Source organism: Pristiophorus japonicus, chromosome 7 (assembly GCF_044704955.1).
Source record: "Pristiophorus japonicus isolate sPriJap1 chromosome 7, sPriJap1.hap1, whole genome shotgun sequence".
Lineage (NCBI taxonomy): Eukaryota > Metazoa > Chordata > Chondrichthyes > Pristiophoridae > Pristiophorus > Pristiophorus japonicus.
The window spans coordinates 166367870-166389977 of NC_091983.1; the positions used below are offsets into that span (position 1 = coordinate 166367870).

The 22108-nt window shown below is 41.8% G+C and overlaps 1 protein-coding gene across 11 annotated transcripts in view; it reads left to right on the plus strand.

Moving 5' to 3' along the window:
* The first annotated feature begins 2565 nt into the window (after positions 1-2565).
* Positions 2566-22108, plus strand: part of eya4 (EYA transcriptional coactivator and phosphatase 4) — a 535797-nt gene continuing 516254 nt past the window's right edge. For 7 of the 11 annotated variants that reach the window (XM_070885523.1, XM_070885521.1, XM_070885537.1 and 4 more), the window contains exon 1: positions 2566-3359. The gene's annotated coding sequence lies outside the window, so the exon portion shown is untranslated. The remainder of the gene's footprint in view (positions 3360-22108) is intronic. The other 4 variants (XM_070885526.1, XM_070885528.1, XM_070885534.1 and 1 more) reach the window with 1 other exon arrangement.

The window sequence follows — 22108 nt, forward strand, 5'->3', positions numbered from 1 at the left end:
GGGTTATAAATAAATGACAGAGTATGTAAAGATGACACCTTTTGTAAGACTAGCCGTTGTATTATAGAGGCTGTCTTAAAAGCATCAGATAGCTACTGTTCAGTTGAGGAATATAATATCATTGGATTCACCCTGATGGTCATAAATAAAATATAGAGTGTGCAAATATGACACCTTCTGTTAAACTTGCCTTTTGTATTATACAAGTTAAAGTACTAAACCACTTTGCCACCTGGAGAAGAGCCCTTTGATCCTTTCCATTTAAACTGGAACACTGCACAAGTTTCAGTTGAATGGAAGTGAGTTCCACTCTACAAGCACTTGCATGTGCCCTCAGGTCTGTCCCAAAACCAAATTTAGTGTGATATACTGACCTCTCAACCAGGTATTGGAATCTGATTGCTTATACCTGAGGAGCACGTAGGAACAACAATCCCGGAGCTCCAAAGTAGAACGGGATAGCAGTGGTACAATGGTAGTCTTGTGGCTGCCAAATTATTGAGCCTAGTTGTATTTCTCTGATGCAAAGACTTGATGGACCTCTTAGCAACCCTCATTACATCGCCTGGTTTCTAGTAATTTGGGTGTATTTGGTCTTAAGGGGGCACTGTCTACATGAAAACATCTTTTAGTTTGTAACCATGGCTAACATCAATTATCCTTAAACATATTCGGTCATTGTGTAAACAGTCAGTAACGTGACATAGGACTTTCCTCTTCTCCCCCACCCCCTGAAAAAAACAAGTTTGTCGAACACAGTTTCTGTGCCACTTTAAGGCAGCACCAATCAGGAGGTGAATGTTTGCCCCCATATTTCTTTCTTTTCGAAAATTGGAACAATGCATTTTTAATTTAAATTAAAAATCCGAACAAATCTGAATGCACGACTGCGGTGTTTGGGCTGCAGATTGCAAGCTCCTGCACTACAGAAATATACTAAAAGGTAATATCTTTACAGTCCACACGTTTTCCACAATTGTTATTGTCAACAACATCCTGTGCTAAATATTTTATGAACGGGCACAACAGAGGAGCAGTGTGGAAGTTTGATTGGAGGAGAAGAAAATAAAAAATAAGATATAGTTATCAAACACTTGGAAGAGAGGGAATCAAAAGGTATATATACACAAAGGTGTATCTTTTCGGCTGTAAATTAGCGTAAACTAAAATGCAATTTTCAGGCAATAATACATAAAATGTATAGAATGGGTGCTTGAGGGTATCCTGACTGTGTTCCGGTTAACCAGCAATATATAGCTAAAACGTATCCGCTAAACATCGCTACAATTATTTACTCACAAAAATAAACCGATGTTATGCATTAGTCATTTTATACTTGACTGCCACATATATATATCGGATAGTAATGGTGGGCTTGTGTGAGTTTCTTATAGCCGCCCAACACGCAAGCAGAATGTTATTAAATACCAATTAAGGGTTATTTTTCTACTTGTTATTGGTATTTTTATTTTGGTCACACTTTACATTTCAGGGTATATTATCCGCAGCGAAATAAGCCTCAAAATAAGCTACATTTGTCCGCAAGTGTCAGTTTGAAACTGCATTAGTCTTGCCGCATTTCGATAAAGATGTTTCCAAAATCTGTAAATCTCGACACAAAGAAAAAGCTTTTACATAATAAAATAATTAAGGGTATTGGCTGTTGCACATACTTAAACAGAAAATCAATATTGATTAAAAATAAACCCCTCGTAAAATCAATAAAAATAAAAACAAAACTTTTCAGAAAAGTTGTCTATACTTATATGTTCAAAAAGACTACGTAATTAAACTTATTCGGAAGGAAATGTCGCTATTTAATTACTGAATGTGTAACAATGTTAACTGTCTTCTAATCACGTTTTGCAAGAAATATGATGAAACAGCTTTCAGTCAATATCCATCGTCGCCAATTCTGTTCTTTAAATAAGGAAAATAACGATTATTTTAGAACATATATAAAGACAAAACTACATGCAAATAATTTTTACTTAGTTGTAAAGTCTCCAATAATAGTTCCTTTCGACGCAATTTCTTGTACAGTATTAACCGATTGTAATGTTTGTTAAAACAGTTTATAATTCTTAATTTAAAAACAGAATTTATTGACAATAATTCATTTATTCATTTATCAGTGCAGTTAGTTAGGTATCAATCTGCTTTTGTAGTTCATAAATATCCTTGAATCTGATCTGGATGAAACTACATGATGGAGTGCAATCCTATAGAGGGTCACAAGTAAGCACATGGCCGAGCTTCCTGGAGCTGTGCATGCGCACCTCTCCGCAGTCAGAACAGTTTAAATCCTCCAGTATCCCGGCATGCTCTATTCCTAAGACTTGACAGATTCATATATTAAATAGCAACTCAGACTTTTGTAAAATTTATAACATATTAACAGGAAAAAAAACACTTTCATTGTAGGTTATAACAAGAAAACCACTTGTATTTTTTGTTATAATTTGCTTGCTTCCTAGCGTAAAGAAGGCGCGGTTTTGCACTGGAGTGTTTTTATTAGTTTGCGATACTTAAACTGAACAGAGCACGGTGTCGGCACGGGAGAAGTTTGGAGACGGAGAGGGGAAAAAGACAGGAACTGAGCGCGAGCCCAGGGACAGCGATACCCGGGACTGAGCGCGAGCCCAGGGACAGGGATACCCGGGACTGAGCGCGAGCCCAGGGACAGGGATACCCGGGACTGAGCGCGAGCCCAGGGACAGGGATACCCGGGACTGAGCGCGAGCCCAGGGACAGCGATACCCGGGACTGAGCGCGAGCCCAGGGACAGGGATATCCGGGACTGAGCGCGAGCCCAGGGACAGGGATACCCGGGACTGAGCGCGAGCCCAGGGACAGGGATACCCGGGACTGAGCGCTTGCCCAGGGACAGCGATATCCGGGACTGAGCGCGAGCCCAGGGACAGGGATACCCGGGACTGAGCACGAGCCCAGGGACAGGGATACCCGGGACTGAGCGCGAGCCCAGGGACAGGGATACCCGGGACTGAGCACGAGCCCAGGGACAGGGATACCCGGGACTGAGCGCTTGCCCAGGGACAACGATACCCGGGACTGAGCACGAGCCCAGGGACAGCGATTCCCGGGACTGAGCACGAGCCCAGGGACAGCGATTCCCGGGACTGAGCGCGAGCCCAGGGACAGGGATACCCGGGACTGAGCGCCGCTTGCACATACACGCATATGTGCAGAGCTGTGGACACACCAAGGACAGCAAAACAAAAACAGTTCCCCCTCTTAACTTCCCCGCCCCCTCCGTCCCTGCTCCAACGACGACCTGAGAAATCCGCTATTTCCAGGGAGACGATTTGAGGGGAAGAAACTAGAATTGTACTGAGAAAGTAAGTTTTGCTGTCTTGTGCTGTTTATATATATATATATTAACGTAATAGCCCCGCGAAGCGATCGGGTCTGGGTTTAGTTCACATACGAGGCGTGCAATCTATTTCTAAGCTGTCAACTAAACACTAAAAGTGTACGTCAAGCAGGAAACGTGGTCTATGAATAGTAAACCGTGACAATTCAATTCAAAATCTTAGGATTGTGAATACATAATTATCGGCTGGCTGTATGGACCACTCCTTGAAGTGCAGAGGGGTGCCGTGTTGTGTCAGAGGTGGTTTATTTGCTGGTGATATTTAGTTGTGCAGGTTTGGAGGCCGGTTATTGTATTGTGGAAGTCCACGTGTATTTAGTGTTTATGTCTGATGTGCTGTGAGGAGGATACTCTTACAGCATACACATACACACACACACAGCCTCTCAGAGTAGGGTAGCATCGGCTCACTCTTCAAGCCCAATGGGCTGTCGTCCATTAGTTTTCTTTTCTGGCTGTCATTACAGTCCTTTTGAATTCGATACTTAAGTAAACGTACAGGTTGGATTTCAGATTAACGACACGTACTTAACAGTTATTTTTCCCGACAGCGCGATTTCATTACACTCGCAAGGAATAATAATGTTCTCGTTTGGATCCTTGTCGAGATTAGCTGTCAAGTTTCTTCACGTTATTTTGCCACTTTACATCTCGGGGGAGGCGGGGGAGATCATGGTACCATCAATAGCGTGTGCTAAAGTATTGCAGTATCACTTTAAATTCTATGCGAATGACTCTATGCATTTGCGCCGAACAAGAAATCTTAACGTGCATCGTAACTGTGGGGAAAGTGTGTGGTATTTAGAAAGTACATTGTAAGTATTTCCACATTTCAATGGTGCTGCTAAGAGTAATTTTTGTTCACCTTTAGTTCTTTCCCTTCATTGAGGGTTCTTCCCGGTGGTTTTCAAGGGTTGTTTTGTGAGTGCAAAGGGTTAAAACTGGTCTGGTCTGGTCTGACGTTTATTTACAACCTGCACACAAAATGCGGTAAATTGGTCAAGACACGAGCCCGGATTGATAATGAATATTTCTGGTCTGTGAATCAATATTAGTTTTCAGCATCAGAGGCTTATTTCAGAGAATAAAATGAAAAATAGGTGCAAATTTCGATACAGTTACAATTCACCAGTTTGCTTCCATACAATACATTGGAAACATAAGAGTCAAATTTAGTGCAACACGGTCTTTGATCGAATTATTTCATCGAGTCTTTCAATTGCGGGGAAAGTATCACAGCTTTTCAGTGTATGTCAATAATCGTTACTACGTTTCATTTATGTTTTAGAATAGCACAAAATAACGACGCGGTGCATCGTCCTCTAATATGGAAAGCGGCTTCTGATTTTTATATTTAAACTTATACTTTGCATAGTCACCATGAAAAAAACTGTTCCTACTTACCTTGATGTCAGCGACTAAGTATTGCCCCTGGCAGGTACTGATTAATTTCAAACCCGTCCACTCCATTGCCCATTTACGTCTCATCGCCCTGAACAGCGCTTTCCACATTCGGTCTGTATATTGCAGTGACCGCACAAACCGGATCATAATCATCGCAATAGTCGAGCGAAGTATTATCACAAAAATCGAAAGCGTTACGTGGCAACTTCGAATTTAGATCCCGATTTGTCGATTATCTAGTGCCAATTAGTCGGCAGAGGTGACGATTAATGAATTTTAAGCAGAAAACGATTTTAAGTGCTGTCGGTGCTCACGGTTGCACAAACAGCTGCTTTGCTGAACTATTTGTTTCGAAATGCCCGCAGTCAGCACAGGCGATTCTATCTGTAAGAATAAAGTATAGTCGAGGTAATAATGGATAATCATTATATTTTCAGAAACATATGAAATATTAACCCACATGTTATACTTCATAATTACGTTTTATGTTTTAAAAGAAAACAATAGGTTTGTTTTCTAAAGAGGATTAAAACCGGCTTGTAGTCTTAAGATCATCCCTGGCTGCAATATTTAGACATCTGGTATTAAAGTTATGGTTCTGAACGATTACTGATTATATCTTTCTGATCATTTTGAAGAAAAAATATGATACAAAATATACAATTTTTTTGAAAGCATTTATGATGAAAAAATATGATGATGCAAAATATACAATTTTTTTGAAAGCATTTCAGATAAGCATTTCAAAAGTATAATAATTAGGATTAAATATTGTGCTGAAACTACCACAAGGTCAGATTTATTCTGAAAAGTCACGGGCATTATTCAAATTAATGAATAAAAATGTACACAAAAATAAAAAAAGACACTGGCATATTTTTCAATTACCTATATTTACTATAAAGAGCATTTTGGTGATCAATGTACTGTTAAATTTATAGTGCCATACTCTGATGCAATAATAGTATTCGCTAAAGAATCTCCATAAGGAATTTGAATAAAACAGAAGCAGCTATTAGAAAATACATCCTATTACTCATAACTGTTCATTAGGTCACATTACTGTTAGCATTCTTGTGAAAGCAGATTACTGCAAAGTTATCAATAGATACAAACTCTGATCTCATTTTTTGTAGAGGAAATCTAAAGTTGTTCATTAATAAAACAAAAATAAAGGAAACTCAAAATAGAGAGGAGATTTATAGTTTTTGGGTATCTTTGAATATGTTTAACTCTCTCCATCCCTCTATATTAAATTAACCAGCAAATCATAGTAACATTTGTAGAACCAATAAACTGGAAATAAGAATCTTATATCTCCACTCTTGTAATCTCACCACAATGTTAATGGTGTGTTAATTCTGATTCTCTGAACTGTGAAAACAACATAACATTCATACATTTTTTTAGCTAAAATATAAAGGCCCAGAAATTGCGGTCAGAGGCTTCCAGCGGGCGGATGCCTCTGACCTGAAAAATATCTACGAATTTACCTGGTGGTTCGGGAGGTTCGGAGACCTCTATGCGAAAGCCTGCATAGGGGCCCATGTATTCCAGGGACGTAGGCGCTTCGCACGCATCCTTGGGATCATGTGGGCGACCCAACCAATCAAAGTAGGGGTATTCCCATTCATACTTGCGGTGAGTTCCGTATGTATGGAATCACCATAAGTACGAATGGGAATACTCCCCAAAACACACAAACAGTTAAAATATATTTTTTTAAACATCACTTATTTGAAATTAATCAAAATTGAATTTAATTAATTATTTAAAACAAAAATTTAATTTTTTGAAAAATAAATGTACATATTTTAAAGAGTCTACAAAATAAACTTGTCTTATTTCACAGGTTTTTAAATGTTAAAATTATTGAAACAAAATTATTTTTCTGTCCTTTAAAAGCTTTACACTGATAAAAACAGGCCCAATGCCTGCTGTTATCAGTCGTAAGAATTTTACGGGCATTCGCTGGGCAGAAGTTGGGCACCGCACGCGGAGGCCATTTACTTTTGTATTCTTGACAGATCACAAGTTCTGGGTTTAGGCACTTCGCATGCCTAAACCTGGAATTTGCGGGGCTCCTACGGGTGCGTACACACCTCGCACACCCGTAGGAGCCGCAAATTCAGGGCCATGGAATGTAGTAAATAAAAGTTGTAACACCCAGTGTAATAAATATATCCGTTTTGGGAGGAAAGATGAGGATGATCGTATTTAGTGATGCAGTCCACTTCAATTGTGAAAACAAAAATTGCATTATGTCCAGAAGCATTAAGAATCCTTCAGCTATCCATATGTATTCTAATTTCTCATCCCTCTGTAGTTTACATTCGGTCTGCCTGTTTGCTAAATATAACCTAGAAATGATTGCTTGAAATTAATGTACAAATGCCCAATGCACTCTTATTACATTCCAATCTATTATTTTAACAAAGGTATTAACCTATTTATTTTAAATGGTTTAATGCCGCCATTAAAATAGTGGAAAGAGGAATATTATAAGAACATGTTAAGCACTCATTCACTAGCATTGTCAATAACTGAAATCCAGTTGATTCCAGACAGATTTGCTATTTAATGGCTGAAAGCAGAAATCTCTCAAAATGATATGAAATTTGAAATTTGTGAACAAATAACACAATAGTGAACACACTACTGTTGTGGTTGTGTCACAGACAGCATTGGTGAGCTGTGGGATTGTCATGGGTAACTTTGAAGGTATGAGGCATGAATTGGCTAGGATAGATTGGCGAATGATACCTAAGGGGTTGACAGTGGATGGGCAATGGCAGACACTTAGAGACCGCATGGATGAACTACAACAATTGTACATCCCTGTCTGGCGTAAAACTAAAAGAGGGAAGGTAGCTCAACCGTGGCTATCAAGGGAAATCAGGGATAGTATTAAAGCCAAGGAAGTGGCATACAAATTGGCCAGAAATAGCAGTGAACCCGGGGACTGGGAGAAATTTAGAACTCAACAGAGGAGGACAAAGGGCTTGATTAGGGCAGGGAAAATAGACTACGAGAGGAAACTTGCAGTGAACATTAAAATGGACGGCAAAAGCTTCTATAGATATGTAAAGAGAAAAAGGTTAGTAAAGACAAACATAGGTCCCCTGCAGTCAGAATCAGGGGAAGTCATAACTGGGAACAAAGAAATGGCAGACCAATTGAACAAGTACTTTGGTTTGGTTTTCACTAAGGAGGACACAAACAACCTTCCGGGTGTAAAAGGGATCAGAGGGTCTAGTAAGAAGGAGGAACTGAGGGAAATCCTTATTAGTCGGGAAATTGTGTTGGGGAAATTGATGGGATTGAAGGCCGATAAATCCTCAGGGCCTGATGGACTGCATCCCAGATTACTCAAGGAGGTGGCCTTGGAAATAGCAGATGCATTGACAGTCATTTTCCAACATTCCATAGACTCTGGATCAGTTCCTATCTAGTGGAGGGCAGCCAATGTAACCCCACTTTTTAAAAAAGGAGGGAGAGAGAAAACAGCCTGACCTCAGTAGTGGGTAAAATGATGGAATCAATTATTAAGGATGTCATAGCAGCGCATTTGGAAAGAGGTGACATGATAGGTCCAAGTCAGCATGGATTTGTGAAAGGGAAATCATGCTTGACAAATCTTCTGGAATTTTTTGAGGATGTTTCCAGTAGAGTGGACAAGGGAGAACCAGTTGATGTGGTGCATTTGGACTTTCAGAAGGCTTTCGACAAGGTCCCACACAAGAGATTAATGTGCAAAGTTAAAGCACATGGGATTGGGTGTAGTGTGCTGACGTGGATTGAGAACTGGTTGGCAGACAGGAAGCAAAGAGTAGGAGTAAATGGGTACTTTTCAGAATGGCAGGCAGTGACTAGTGGGGTACCGCAAGGTTCTATGCTGGGGCCCCAGCTGTTTACATTGTACATTAATGATTTAGACGAGGGGATTAAATGTATTATCTCCAAATTTGCGGATGACAGTAAGTTGGGTGACAGTGTGAGCTGCGAGGAGGATGCTATGAGGCTTCAGAGTGACTTGGATAGGTTAGGTGAGTGGGCAAATGCATGGCAGATGAAGTATAATGTGGATAAATGTGAGGTTATCCACTTTGGTTGTAAAAACAGAGAGACAGACTATTATCTGAATGGTGACAGATTAGGAAAAGGGGAGGTGCAATGAGACCTGGGTGTCATGGTACATCAGTCATTGAAGGTTGGCATGCAGGTACAGCAGGCGGTTAAGAAGGCAAATGGCATGCTGGCCTTCATAGCGAGGGGATTTGAGTACAGGGGCAGGGATGTGTTACTACAGTTGTACAGGGCCTTGGTGAGGCCACACCTGGAGTATTGTGTACAGTTTTGGTCTCCTAACTTGAGGAAGGACATTCTTGCTATTGAGGGAGTGCAGCGAAGGTTCACCAGACTGATTCCCGGGATGGCGGGACTGACCTATCAAGAAAGACTGGATCAACTGGGCATGTATTCACTGGAGTTCAGAAGAATGAGAAGGGACCTCATAGAAACATTTAAAATTCTGATGGGTTTAGACAGGTTAGATGCAGGAAGAATGTTCCCAATGTTGGGGAAGTCCAGAACCAGGGGTCACAGTCTAAGGATAAGGGGTAAGCCATTTCGGACCGAGATGAGGAGAAACTTCTTCACCCAGAGAGTGGTGAACCTGTGGAATTCTCTACCACAGAAAGTTGTTGAGGCCAATTCACTAAATATATTCAAAAGGGAGTTAGATGTAGTCCTTACTACTAGGGGGATCAAGGGGTATGGCGAGAAAGCAGGATTGGGGTACTGAAGTTGCATGCTCAGCCATGAACTCATTGAATGGTGGTGCAGGCTCGAAGGGCCGAATGGCCTACTCCTGCACCTATTTTATATGTTTTTATGTTTCTATGAATGTCGCATAGAGATGAATCAATTTACAGCTAGAAATTAATTAAAATATCACCATTAATTACTTAAATTTACACCACATTTTATACTTCCACATATAGAAAGAAAATAATCCAGATAAAAATCAAATCTTGTGACTTTTATTTGATCTGTGGATAATGCAGCACATGGTGTAAATTGTAGATATACAATACTGCATAGGAAGTGGTTGCAATTATTGCAATTATGTTTATTCCACAAGTGAAGAAGTTCAGATGATTCGGTTTTAAAGGTCTCATTCAAGTGCAGAATAATACTGTACTCAACCACTTTCTTCACATTGTATACAAATGTGAAATAAACTTTATGCAGATAACTCTCGATTATCTGGGTCCCTTGGGGATTGGGCTATTCTGGGTAAACGATTTTTCCGTGAGGTGGAGTCTACATTTTAAAGTTAAAACTTTAATGAATAAATGCAATCGTGAGGGCGAGTTTACATTTATAAGGTAAAACCTTAATGAATCAATACAATCAGCTACGAACAGTAACAAAAGATGGACATTACCAGCAGGCATGTACAGGTTCTGTGTCTGGAACCCGGTGCCGGCACTGCCCCCATTCCCAACGCCAGCGGCGACCGGGAGAGACAGCGGCTGCAGCAGCGCGCATACACACACACCAGCAAAGCAAGGGTGATTTTTACGGTGACTGAGAGAGAGAGAATGTGTGAGAGAGAGAATGTACGAGTGTGAGAGAGAGAGAATGAGCAAATACAAATGAGCACAGTGTTTGGAAGGCGATTTTTCCAAATTATTTGGAGCTGTTAGCACTTGTTAGCAACAGAATTTTAAATCTCGCTACAACGGTTTCCCGTTGGATCTGTGTTCGGATAATCGAGAGTTGCCTGTATTGTGATGGTTAATTCTGACATGGCAGACTTTTTTTAATACAAAGCAGAGTACTATAAAATAATTAAGTTATGAAACTGGACTAATAATCCAGAGAAGTGAGTTCAAATCCCACCATGTCAGTGTGAGAATTTCAATTAAGTTTTTTAAAATATTGAAATATGAAGCAGGTATCACTGAAAGTGACAGAAGCTGTCGCATTGTCGTAAAATCCCGACTGGTTCACTAATGTCCTTTTGGGAAAGAAAATCTACCAGTCCCATACCAACATGGCCGACCCATCTGCCCTCTGAAATAGCCTAGCAAGCTATACAATGTCAAGAAGAAGGTCCACCATAACCTTCTTGGGGCAGCTACGGATGGGTAATAAATGCCAGCCTTGCCACCAACGCCTACATCCTGAGAATGAATTTGAAAAATTAGCTAATGTGCTCAATGTTGGTGAGAGCAAGCACACAGCTGTTCTAATTTTTTCTGATTTGCAAGCATGTAGTTATACTCAGGTTGATCATTTCACATATGTGGAACAACTTTATCATACATAATTGGCTGAATTTGTTATTTACATTTATTTTGAATGAAATATTTGGGTAAGAGTTCCCATATTGTATTACTTTGAAGGTGGTAACACATTGGATATGGTGAGTAACACATACTGTACAATACTACTAACTGAAAGAAACCAAGTTAGTGAATTTATTGTTCATCATTTTATTAATGTTATTACTTAAAAGTTTATCGGCCCGAAATTGGTGGACATACCGCCGCATGTTGTCCGTGGACCGCTGACATACCGCCCAAAATCGCAAAATTGATCGAGAAATACCAACATACCATCCACATACCGCCCAGCGGAAAATTCATCAGCGACATACTGTCTAAAAGTGCCAAATTAATGACTTACCACCGACATACCACCGATCCTGCAGACCGCCCTGGTAAAGGTGGTTTTAAGTCGATCTTCAGTCAGCGGTATGCATCTTCACCTGTGAAAATGTTTTTATCTGTCACCCTCCCAGTCTCTCCCACCCCCCAGCCTCTTCCCCCCCCCCCACCCCCACAGTGATGTTCCCCCTCCCCTCAGCGATCTCCCCCCAAGAAGCAATCTCCCCCAAGAAGCAATCTCCCCCAAGAAGCAATCTTCCCCCGCAACATACCTGCACATCGCTCTCTGGCTGGCAGTCTCTGTCTATTCTGGTCTGTGTCTCCTGGGGGGGTGGAGCTTCACAGCAGCATGCACATGCGCAGAACTCGGGACACAAAGATTCCCAAGTGAAAAGGACTCACCGCCCATGCACCGCCAGCTGCACTCTGCTCTACCCACTGCACTCCGCTCGGCATACTGCCGAGAAAAAACTGACAAAAATCGCACACACTCCGCCCCAGCGATACCTGGCGGTATGAAACGACATACCACCGGCATACCGCTGAGAAATGGGCGGACGACCAATTTCGACCCCTATGTGTGCAGTGGCACTGCATGAGACTAATTTCATGATAGTATAGTGATATTATGTAATACTTCTGGTTTGCATGAACTATTTTATAATTCATTCATTTAGTCCCTTTAGAATTTATCTGAAATGGGAAATACGATGGAGGGGATTATCAACACTGTTGTCTATAGCCAAAGTTTCAAAATGTATTACAATTTATATTTAATAAAGTTGATTTATATATCTACTTCAACTATTAAATGCACATATCTATAAATAGTAGAAATGTTTTTCATTTTCATATCTGGATGCTATGCTGTATATTATTTTGTCTCTATGGTGTCGCATACACAGTGTGAACTTTTCTGAAATTAATAGAAATTACTTTAGAAAAACTGATGTTTCCAAAAGTTTGCCATCACAAAAACATAGTAAATAGTAAATCACTCAACTCAGAGGATATTGTAGTTGATGCTGTGTAATGTAGCTGATTCTTGAGCTGGCATAATGAGAAATAATAATTTGCTCCTTATTTTGTGAAAAAGCTGTGAGAAACATGATGGAGCATTCAAAGTAAATTGTCTTAAACATTTAATTTTCTTTATGTATGAGTGCAATTTGCTCAATTTCTGCCAATGTAGTTTAACATATTGAATACCTGTAGTAAATTATTGTGCATGTTTACTGTTTTTTCCAAGTAAACATTTTTTATATCTTAAACATATAGTTTAATTACAAACTGCAATTTACCTAACCAAAATATTCTTTTTCACAGTGCACAATACTTACTTATATGAATGAGTGCCTGTAAGATGATTAAAAGTTGAGTTTATCCTATACAAACACAAAACCCCAAATGCATTTTATCAAATATGCAACTTAGAGTTCAGGATCTCAAAAAGAAAATTACTCTGTTTAATGCTGTCTTTTTCAACAATGATATGTCATCAGAATAATATTGTAACAGATATTTGCAAATATTCAAAATATAAATGTATTCGTTTGATTAGGATCCTCTAAACATAATTTTAGATCGCCCATTTATAGAACACATTCAATGATCAACATATTGGTACATAGCCAAATTATAATATCATCACAAAAATAATACAATATAATTTTATACTTAATGAATCATTAATACAGAGGACCGTTAATCCAATAGAGCTGCCCATTCATTCCAGTAGATCTTTCATAAACAACAACTATTTAGAAGTCAGGTTGGCTAAAACACCAGGCTTGGTTTAATAAAACTTTAATTATGACACATGCATTTCTAAAAAGTGAACTGATGATTAGTCCAGATGTCTTTGTTTGGTTCAGTCAAAGTGACAATCCACAACATATGAACAGAGCCACTGAAGTTCAGTGTGAATAGAGGTGATGGGTGGGTGAGATTGATTGCAGGACCGGATGGATGCAACAGAGCTTTTGACAAGTTGAAGTTTGTATAGAGAGGAGTTTGGCATTCCGACGAGATAGTATTTGACAAGTCAAGTCTTGTGGTAACGAAAACATGGATAAAGGTTTCAAGCAGCAAAGGAAGTAGAGAGGATAAAAGTGGGCAATGTTGCAAAAATGGAAGTATGCTGTCTTGGTGGGTTGAATATGGGGTATGACGCTCAGCTCAAGGTTAAACAGGAAACTGAGATTGTACGACATTTGGTTTGGTCTGAGAGAAGGATAGAATTTGGAGCAAGGATATGGAGATTCAGCAGGGAACCAAATAAGATGGTTTCTTAGCCCTGATTTGGAAAGGTTAATATAGACTGTTTAAATATATTGGGAGCTAATTTCGCTGTAAATTTAGGTGCCATTGTTAATGAAGTGAGAAATGACTCTATGTGAATGGTGTTTCTGTTTGTTAAGGAGCAATTGGAAGGTTTCTCCTGACGGGGCAGTCCCATGCAATCGGTTTTTAAGTTGGTTCACGGACTCCCAGGCCACCTGTAATTTCTGCGGTCTGGAAGAGTCCATGTTCCATGTTTATGTGGAGTGTGTCAGGTTGCAGCTTCTGTTCCAATATTTGAAGGGGCTGCTCCTCAAATTCTGGTTGCATCTCAGTCCCACGCTCCTGATCTTTGGGCATCCTGTGCGGAGGGAAGCGGACAGGTCGGAACACCTCCTTGTAGGACTGCTCCTGGGCCTGACCAAGGTGGCCATTAACCGGTTCAGGCAGCGGGCGGTTGAGGGGGTCATTCAGCCTGACTGCCTGCCTCTCTTTCATGGTTACGTTCGAACCAGGGTGTCCCTAGAAATGGAGCAAGCGGTGTCCACCGGTATGCTCGTGGCCTTCCTCGAGAGGTGGGCGCCAGAGGGACTGGAGTGCATCAATTTTAATTTGATTTAAGGTTTCATTAAAGTTTAAAATTGTTAATTTGTGGGTTTGAGTGCCTTTGTCAAAATGGGGCATTTGATTTAAGTTTCAACAAAAATAGTTGAAAGGTTTCTCCTTAAATAACTACTTATTCTTCCTTGGTTATTGATTCCCTTTCTGAGCTGGTATTTCAGCAGTTCAAAGAATGGGAATGTGCACACAAAGTGGCCTGAAACAGACGAAACTAGCATATAAAGATTTGAAGGAAAGACCTACATTTATATAGCATCTTTCACGACCACCGGATGTCCCAAAGTACTTTTGAAGTGTAGTCACTGTTGTAATGTAGGAACAGTTGAGAAGTGATGGCAAATTCACAGAATAGCAAGGACGCTGCAGATTACCCCAAGCTGTCTGGATGGGAAAGTGATCCATATGTCAAAACATCAACAGTGCCCAGAGAACATGAGTTTCAATTGATGCCGAGGGCATCTAAATATAATGGATGATTCTGCGAGATGATGCTCCCAGTATGGAGCTGTACTTGCAAAATCATCCCTGTAGAATATTTGTGAATTTGAGAAAGCTGTGCTGAAGAGCAGTAACATCACCATATGAACTTTGTATTGGAATGATTATGCACTCAGGATTAGCATGTCACTAAAAAGACTACCAATCAACCTGCTGTTAGCAAAGCATAATTGAATTTGATCTTTTCACACAATACTGACATTCAAATTGGAAAATTAAAATAAGGCCTGTACACAAATATCAAATAAGTTGTATCAAAAGAATATTTGGATGCTTTATCTCCTTTCCATTAGTTACATTGTAAAATAGAAACAAGTTTACTAATACCATATGTACTCAAGCTTATACTTCCCTAATATGAAGGACCCTACTTAGCTTAATTAGAAATAAAAACAGAAAATTCTGGAAATTTACAGTGGCTCTTTCAGTATTTGAAAAGAAAAAAGAAAGTTAACTATTTTGGGTAAAGAATCTTTGTTAGAAGTTGTGACTCATTCTACCTGAAGTGTTATTGGCCTGTAATTTGCTAAGGCTCTCGCCACTGACCTCAAAGAAAGCTGTGGTGAGAAGTTTGTCTTTCTCGACGTGCAATTGATTATAGTGCCGTGTAATGGACATCCCCAACGAAGAGCTACAGTGACATCAACAAGCTGTCTAAGTAGCCAATCGCATTGAAAAATTCTCACCAACAGAAAACTAGCAAATGAAAAGCAGCTTTCTTCTGCACTTTTAAAAAATATTACAGAATGCAAAATAAAGATTGGGTCCTTCACATGGGGATACGGTAGAAGCTGAAATATCATGAACAAACTTTTTTTTGTAAAGTTTTTAAAAATGTTTAATTTTTTATCATAATAGAGAAATTTAACACTCCACACATATAAAAGTTAATTTTTCAGGGCCAAACGTTTATTTAGCAGTCAATATGCTGTTAAAACCCCAGTTACACCTATTCCAACAAATCTTAACATTTAATGGTGTATTTAACAGCAATATTAGCACGGAAAAGCCCAAGTTTTCATCAATTTTGCTGATTTCACTGATTACACTGATTGCTGGCTATGGGGGTGTGGGTGTGGGGGGGTGGTCCACAGTGCAGCCAGTGTCAGAGCAGTGAATAACTGACCGCAACTTCACGATTTCAGCGTTTAGATGCGCATGTGCTAAATCCTGAAGTTACGATCATTTTCGGGGAGTAATGACTGTGAACACTGATGGATCTGTTGCGTATTTCCATCAATTTATGCTTTTATTTTCAGTTTCTCGGCATTTATAGTTTTTGCCTTTTAAACATTCTTTTCTATTCATTCCAAACACATACCTCCTGTTGAAGCATGTTGCATGTTTGTAATTTTGAAAAATGACTTATCTTTTACATGCATCAATACACATACAGTTTTTAGCTGATGATGAGTTATATAAAAAGGGCTCACAGAGCACTCCTGCAAATAGTTATTTCAACAGAAGTTTTCTAGTTTTTACTAGTGAAAGTCAAAATGGTTACCTTTATGGGCATGTGGTGTTCCAGAGCCTTGTCAGCACCTGGAGTTTCACAGGTGTTTACCTAACCAATCAGAACAAAAAGCTCCAGAGGTATACACACTAACCAAGATAATTTTCAGAGCTGAGCTTATGTTAGCATGGCTAGCAGTTTAACAAGTGGTTCAGCAGCACTGGTGTAGATGCATTCTGATTGCTACATCAATTGTGCATTTGTTCTAATATATTTGACCTCAAAGCACACTGAGTAAATCTGGGGAGCGTGCCAAAAAAAGAAAATAACTTGCATTTAACACACCATCAAACTGCGTTTATATTGTTCTTCAGGCATTGGCTCCCGTAAAATGGGTCTTCCACAGCTTGCGGTCACATCAACATAAACCTGCCAGATTCTTCTTTACATTAGTAGCGAGGAAGACTTGGCATCCTTGCTGCTAGTGGTCTTACTGGGGCAAGTAAATATTGCTGCGGTGGTAGCAGTACATTTTGGTGGAGACATCATCATCTCATATGAATATTCCTATAATAATGTTGTGACACAAAATATGCGCACAGGTCAAAAAGTAGTCATTATAGATGGTCTAAGACAGTATCTAGAAAAGAGAAGTGTGAGGGGTGACCTGATAAAGGTATTTCGAATTATGACAGGGTTCAATAGGGTAGACATTTCCACTTACAGGGGAGTCTAAAACTATGGGGCCATAAATATAAGATAGTCACTAGTAAATCCAATAATTCAGGAGGTACTCAGAGAGTGGTGGGGATGTGGAACTTGCAACCACATGGAGTGGTTGAGGTTAATAGCAGAGATGCATTTATGGGGAAGCTAGATAAGCACATGATGGAGAAAGGAATAGAAGGGTATGTTGGATTCTGCATTTTTAAATGTCTGCACTTGGACTTGATTCTGTGAGCTGAAGACAAATCATGCATCCTGGGATGCACTAGTAGCATTTAGTCAGCCCAACTGATTAAATGTTTCTCTTCAGCTTCCGTTGGTATTTACTTAATTGCTTTTCAAAATTACTGGAAAAGTAACTGGCGAATAAATTTCTAAAGTTTTATTCAGGTAAAGTTTATATTGAGTGTTTTATTTTCAAACAGAGAGGCTGTGTGTGAGAGAGAGAAACAGAACAGGGACATAAATATGGCAGACTGTACTGATTACACATCTGTCATAGCATTTGAAATATATAAACATTCTATTTATTCTCAGTGAAAAACTCAAATGTGTCTCTATGTATAATGATATTTCATTTTGTGCGCTTTTGAAAATAATTGAAATAAAAACTGGATCCGAACATCCAAAAAGACCATCTGGTCTATCAAGTCTGTCCCACACAGCCACAGCTAAGCATTATGATTAAACACTTCCTACTCACCAGCAGCTATGTAATCTCCTGGTACAGGTAGAAAAAAAATTAAAAACCTCAGACAATTAGGAAAAATATATCTGGAAAATACCTATTCAACCCCTTATATGGTCAAAACTAGTCCAGGAGACCACATTTACCATGCTTATATTACCTGATATTTCACCTACCTTTTTATAACACATAGGGCTAAAAAAATTGCTTGCCCTCAAAAACGGGCAAGGGGATCGCAGTGTGCAATCAAGCTGCTCCGGTTCAAAGTAATGCAGGCAGCACACTAACTTCATGCTGCCTACTGATTAACATGATTTTGACATTCAGCCCAGCACTGAATGCACTACTGAGTGGCTGAACGCTCAGCAGGTGGTCCAAATTCATGCGAGGTAGTACCAATTAAAGCTAGCCTGCACTTCTTAAAGGAAGTCTTCACCTCTTAAAGTGGAGGCGCATTCTGCCTGCAACAGGTCGTCAACTGGCTGGGAAGAGAGTAAGAACAGTAAAAATAAAATGGTCAGAACAGCGGAGAGAGAGCGGCCTGGATTTTCCCATTTCCGACCCGCTCATAGTGTGGGGAGGACGGTGTTGTAGACCACGTGAAGCCCAGAAGTCCTGGTTTCCCGGCACGCTGTGGAGTCTTAACTCCACAGCCTGTGTGCGACATTAAGGGCGACACCCAGAAGCCAGCCAGCCTGTGGACAGACCGCCACAGCATCTTGTAGGTATTGAGTCAATGGGGGGGGGGGGGGGGGCGGGTCCAAACCCAGACTCCGGTACTGAGTTGCAATCCTTGTGGGAGGGGATTCATGTCCTGACCCAGGGGCTGTCGTGATCCCTGGGGGGAGAGGGGGGTTCTGATCCCGAGGCTGAGTTTGAACCCATGGGGGTGGGGTGGTCCTATCCTCGACCCAGGGCTGAGTCGCAATCTCGGAGGGGTTCTGATCCTGACCTCGGGGCTGAGTTTGATCCCCGGGGGGGTGGGTGTCCAATCCCTGACCCAGGGACTGAGTTTGATCAGGATGGAGGTTTGATCCCCAGCCCCAATGGGCGTGATACCGATCTCCGATCTGGGTGGAAGTGGGTATCTGATCCCCGACCCTGGCAGTCTGGTGGTGGGTGAGTTTGGGGAAATTCTGCTCCTCCTGGCCCATAAGGATTGCTCCTGAGGCTGTGCCCGCCTCACTCAGTTCCAGGATTCCCGGCCGGCTCAGTTAAACCTACACAGCAGGTTAAAGCAGAGGGTTCAGGCCTCGTTATCATATTTTAAATGCCGACCCGCCTCCTGGCAACAGGTTAGCTGCCCACTCCCTGTCCCATCTGAGTAAAAGTTGAAAGTGGGCGTGTCGGAGGCGGATTCGGGTCGGGATTTCGATTTTTAAAACTTTAAATTTCCCTCCCACCTCCAACCCACCTGTTTTTTTCATGTGAAAAGTCTCTCTGGCGTGCTTCAAGGTTCTCTGATGCAGCACTGGATGCCTTGATGCAGGAGGTAACACAAGGAGAGAAGTCCTGTTTCCACAGAGGGCCAGAAGGATCTCCAGGCAAATGTGTAAATGCCAAAGGGAGCAGTTGTGGTGAATGCCAGCTGTTTAGCCCCAAGGACCTGGACTCAGTTCAAAAAGATTTTAATGACCTCACATGAGTGGTCAAGGTCAGTAAATTCACCTTCAAATGCCATATCCCACCATCTGCACCACTAGCCTCACACACTGCACAATGCACCACATCTCCTTCACTCACTTGTTAACAATCTCCATCAAACATGACTCATACCTGGCATTCAGTACTTCACCTCACCCTCATACACTTACCACTGCTGCAAGCCTCACATCCACATCTCACAGCTTGCACATACCGTCAGCTATTCAGCCATGACAGGCATATCACCAAAACACATTGCACCACAATCACTGACACACTTCCCTTTCTCTTGCAAAACAGATGGCGCATATCCAGTGCCAGCAGAACGTAACCAGTGAGAGACAACCATGCCTGCATAACCTGACCCCGATGAAGGAGACAGTGCTGGCCATTATTGGGGGGACCATTGCTGAGCCCATAGCCAGCGGCGGGGCTGAAAGAATACAAGGTGCCCATATCCTCATATGTAATCATCCTTCTCACATCCCACTTCCCCCTCATCCCACAATCTCTTCTGATTTATAAGATGCACATGATGTAAGCATACACCTCTTGCTTTCTCCGCTCCCCTCCTCTCCTCTCACATCAACCCAACCCTTGGGCCTTTCTCCTTTCAGATAGCCAAGAACCAACACCTGGCCAGGCAGTGATGGAAGAACACGAAATAGAAGAGCACTAAGACACTGATGATGAAGACACAGCACCGACACTTAATTTCACACTCGCAGATACTAGCTCAGATACTGACACTGTAAAGGATAGGTTATAAGCAGGATCTGCACATGGTGAGACACTGAGCATGAGTGCCCTGCAGCCAGGGCAGGGGGGGAAAGGGAAATGCAGGTGCCAGCTCCCCGGAGGGCAGGTCACACACCAGTTCTGCTGCAGAGGACTCAGATGAGGACTTCGATGGGGCGGCCTACAGAAGACGCTGATGGGTTTGTACAATGAAATACTTGGTGCATTGGCAGGCCTGCCAGAAAGCCTGAGTGCAATGTCGAGGAGCATGGAAGAGTCTGGCACCAACCTTGCACAGGGCTATGCGCAGAGCATGGAGCCCATAATTTCCAGCATGGAAGTGATGGGCAAATCGATTAGCACACTTGTGGACCCAATCATGATGCGGCGCCTGATGGCTGATGTCTCAGCTTCCGTTGCAACACAAGCAGAAGCCACCCAACATCTGAGTGCTGCAGTGGAAGCTCAGACTTACTTCAGGTAAGTACTTCAGGGAATCTAATACGGCCAGAGTGATCTCCTGGACTAGTTTCAATCACCTGGATGGGTCAGAGAGGAATTTTCCCAGATTTTTTCCCCAGTTGGCCTGGGTTTTTATGTTTTTTTGCCTCTCCCAGGAGATCACAAGGCTCCAGGTGGGGTGGAGTGTAAAATGTTGCGATACATGGAGTATCGCAGTTGTGTGGGGTGGACTGATTGGGCCGGATGCTCTTTACCTGTCCGCCATTGTTCATTGTTCATAGGTTTACATGTAACCTTCAGAGCTGCTGACCAAGGGCCGTGTGGCTCTTTGTCGGCCAGCGCGGACACAATGGGTCGAAATGGCCTCCTTCTGCGCTGTAAATTTCTATGTTTCTATGTTTCTGCCATGCAAGCTCAGTCTGCTTTCGTGCAGATTCAGCTTGCTGTCATGCAAGTTCAGATTGCTGGCATAGTGGCTGCATTTACCAGTGTGGAAAGGGGCTTGCAGGATGTCACAGCAGTTCTGCAATCTGTCCTCCAGCAAATTATGAGGAATGCTAAGGCACAGCCCCGGGGAATGGCAGTGGCTCTGTGGAACCTACTGTTCTCGCTCAGGATGACAGCATTTGTCAGTGCCCTTGCTGTTGCCTGTCAGCCAAGCCAGACTGCGACTGCCCATGCTGAGGTGGTGCATTCTGCAACTGGGTCTTCTAAGCCCAGAACTGCTCAAGGTCATCCTGCAAGGCCATCTGCAGCTTCCCCCCACTGAAAGTCAGCAGCCTTTCACCAGCCAGCTGCAGTCACTGGGGTAGCACTTCTTTGGGGCAGGCAGAGGCATAGGGAAGACAGGCACTAAGGGAATGCACAAAGGTGATTAGTTGACTTTGTTATCTAAGTTTGGATGGATTGATGTATAAAGTTGGATTGGAATGTTTCGTTTCTGGTGGCTTTTATTTTTCAGCATTGTGGCTAAGAGGATGCTGTGATGGTCTGTAACAGATGGAAGGTAAGGTGTGGGACTATTATTGAATGGAGAGTTGGGGTGCGTTCACTGGTACCGCAGTTAATTGAGTTAATCATGAGACAGCCCGGGCACAAAGAGGCTGTCTGGGATGCCTCCTCCCTCCGCTTCCTTCTCTTCCTCCTCCTCCTCCTCCTCCACAGGTGGTTGCCGTATGTCTCGTAGCAAGGGCTGTGTCCTTACAATGGCGAGATTGTGGAGCATGCAGCAGATCACGATAAATCTTGAGACGCGCTCTAATGAGTACTGCAGGACTTCTTCGGAACAGTCCAGACAGCGGAAGCATTGTTTAAGGACACCAGATTCCATGTGGCAGCATGACTTTCATTGTATGCATGCTGCCCACATGTGCGTTTCTTGCGCAGCGGAGTCATGAGCCAGGTGGTCAGCGGAAAGCCCTTGTCACCCAGTAGCCTCTTGTTTGTCACGGTGGCTAAAAGTTTGAAGGAACAGCGCACTGGCGCAGAATAAAAGCATCATGATTAGAAACATAGACATAGAA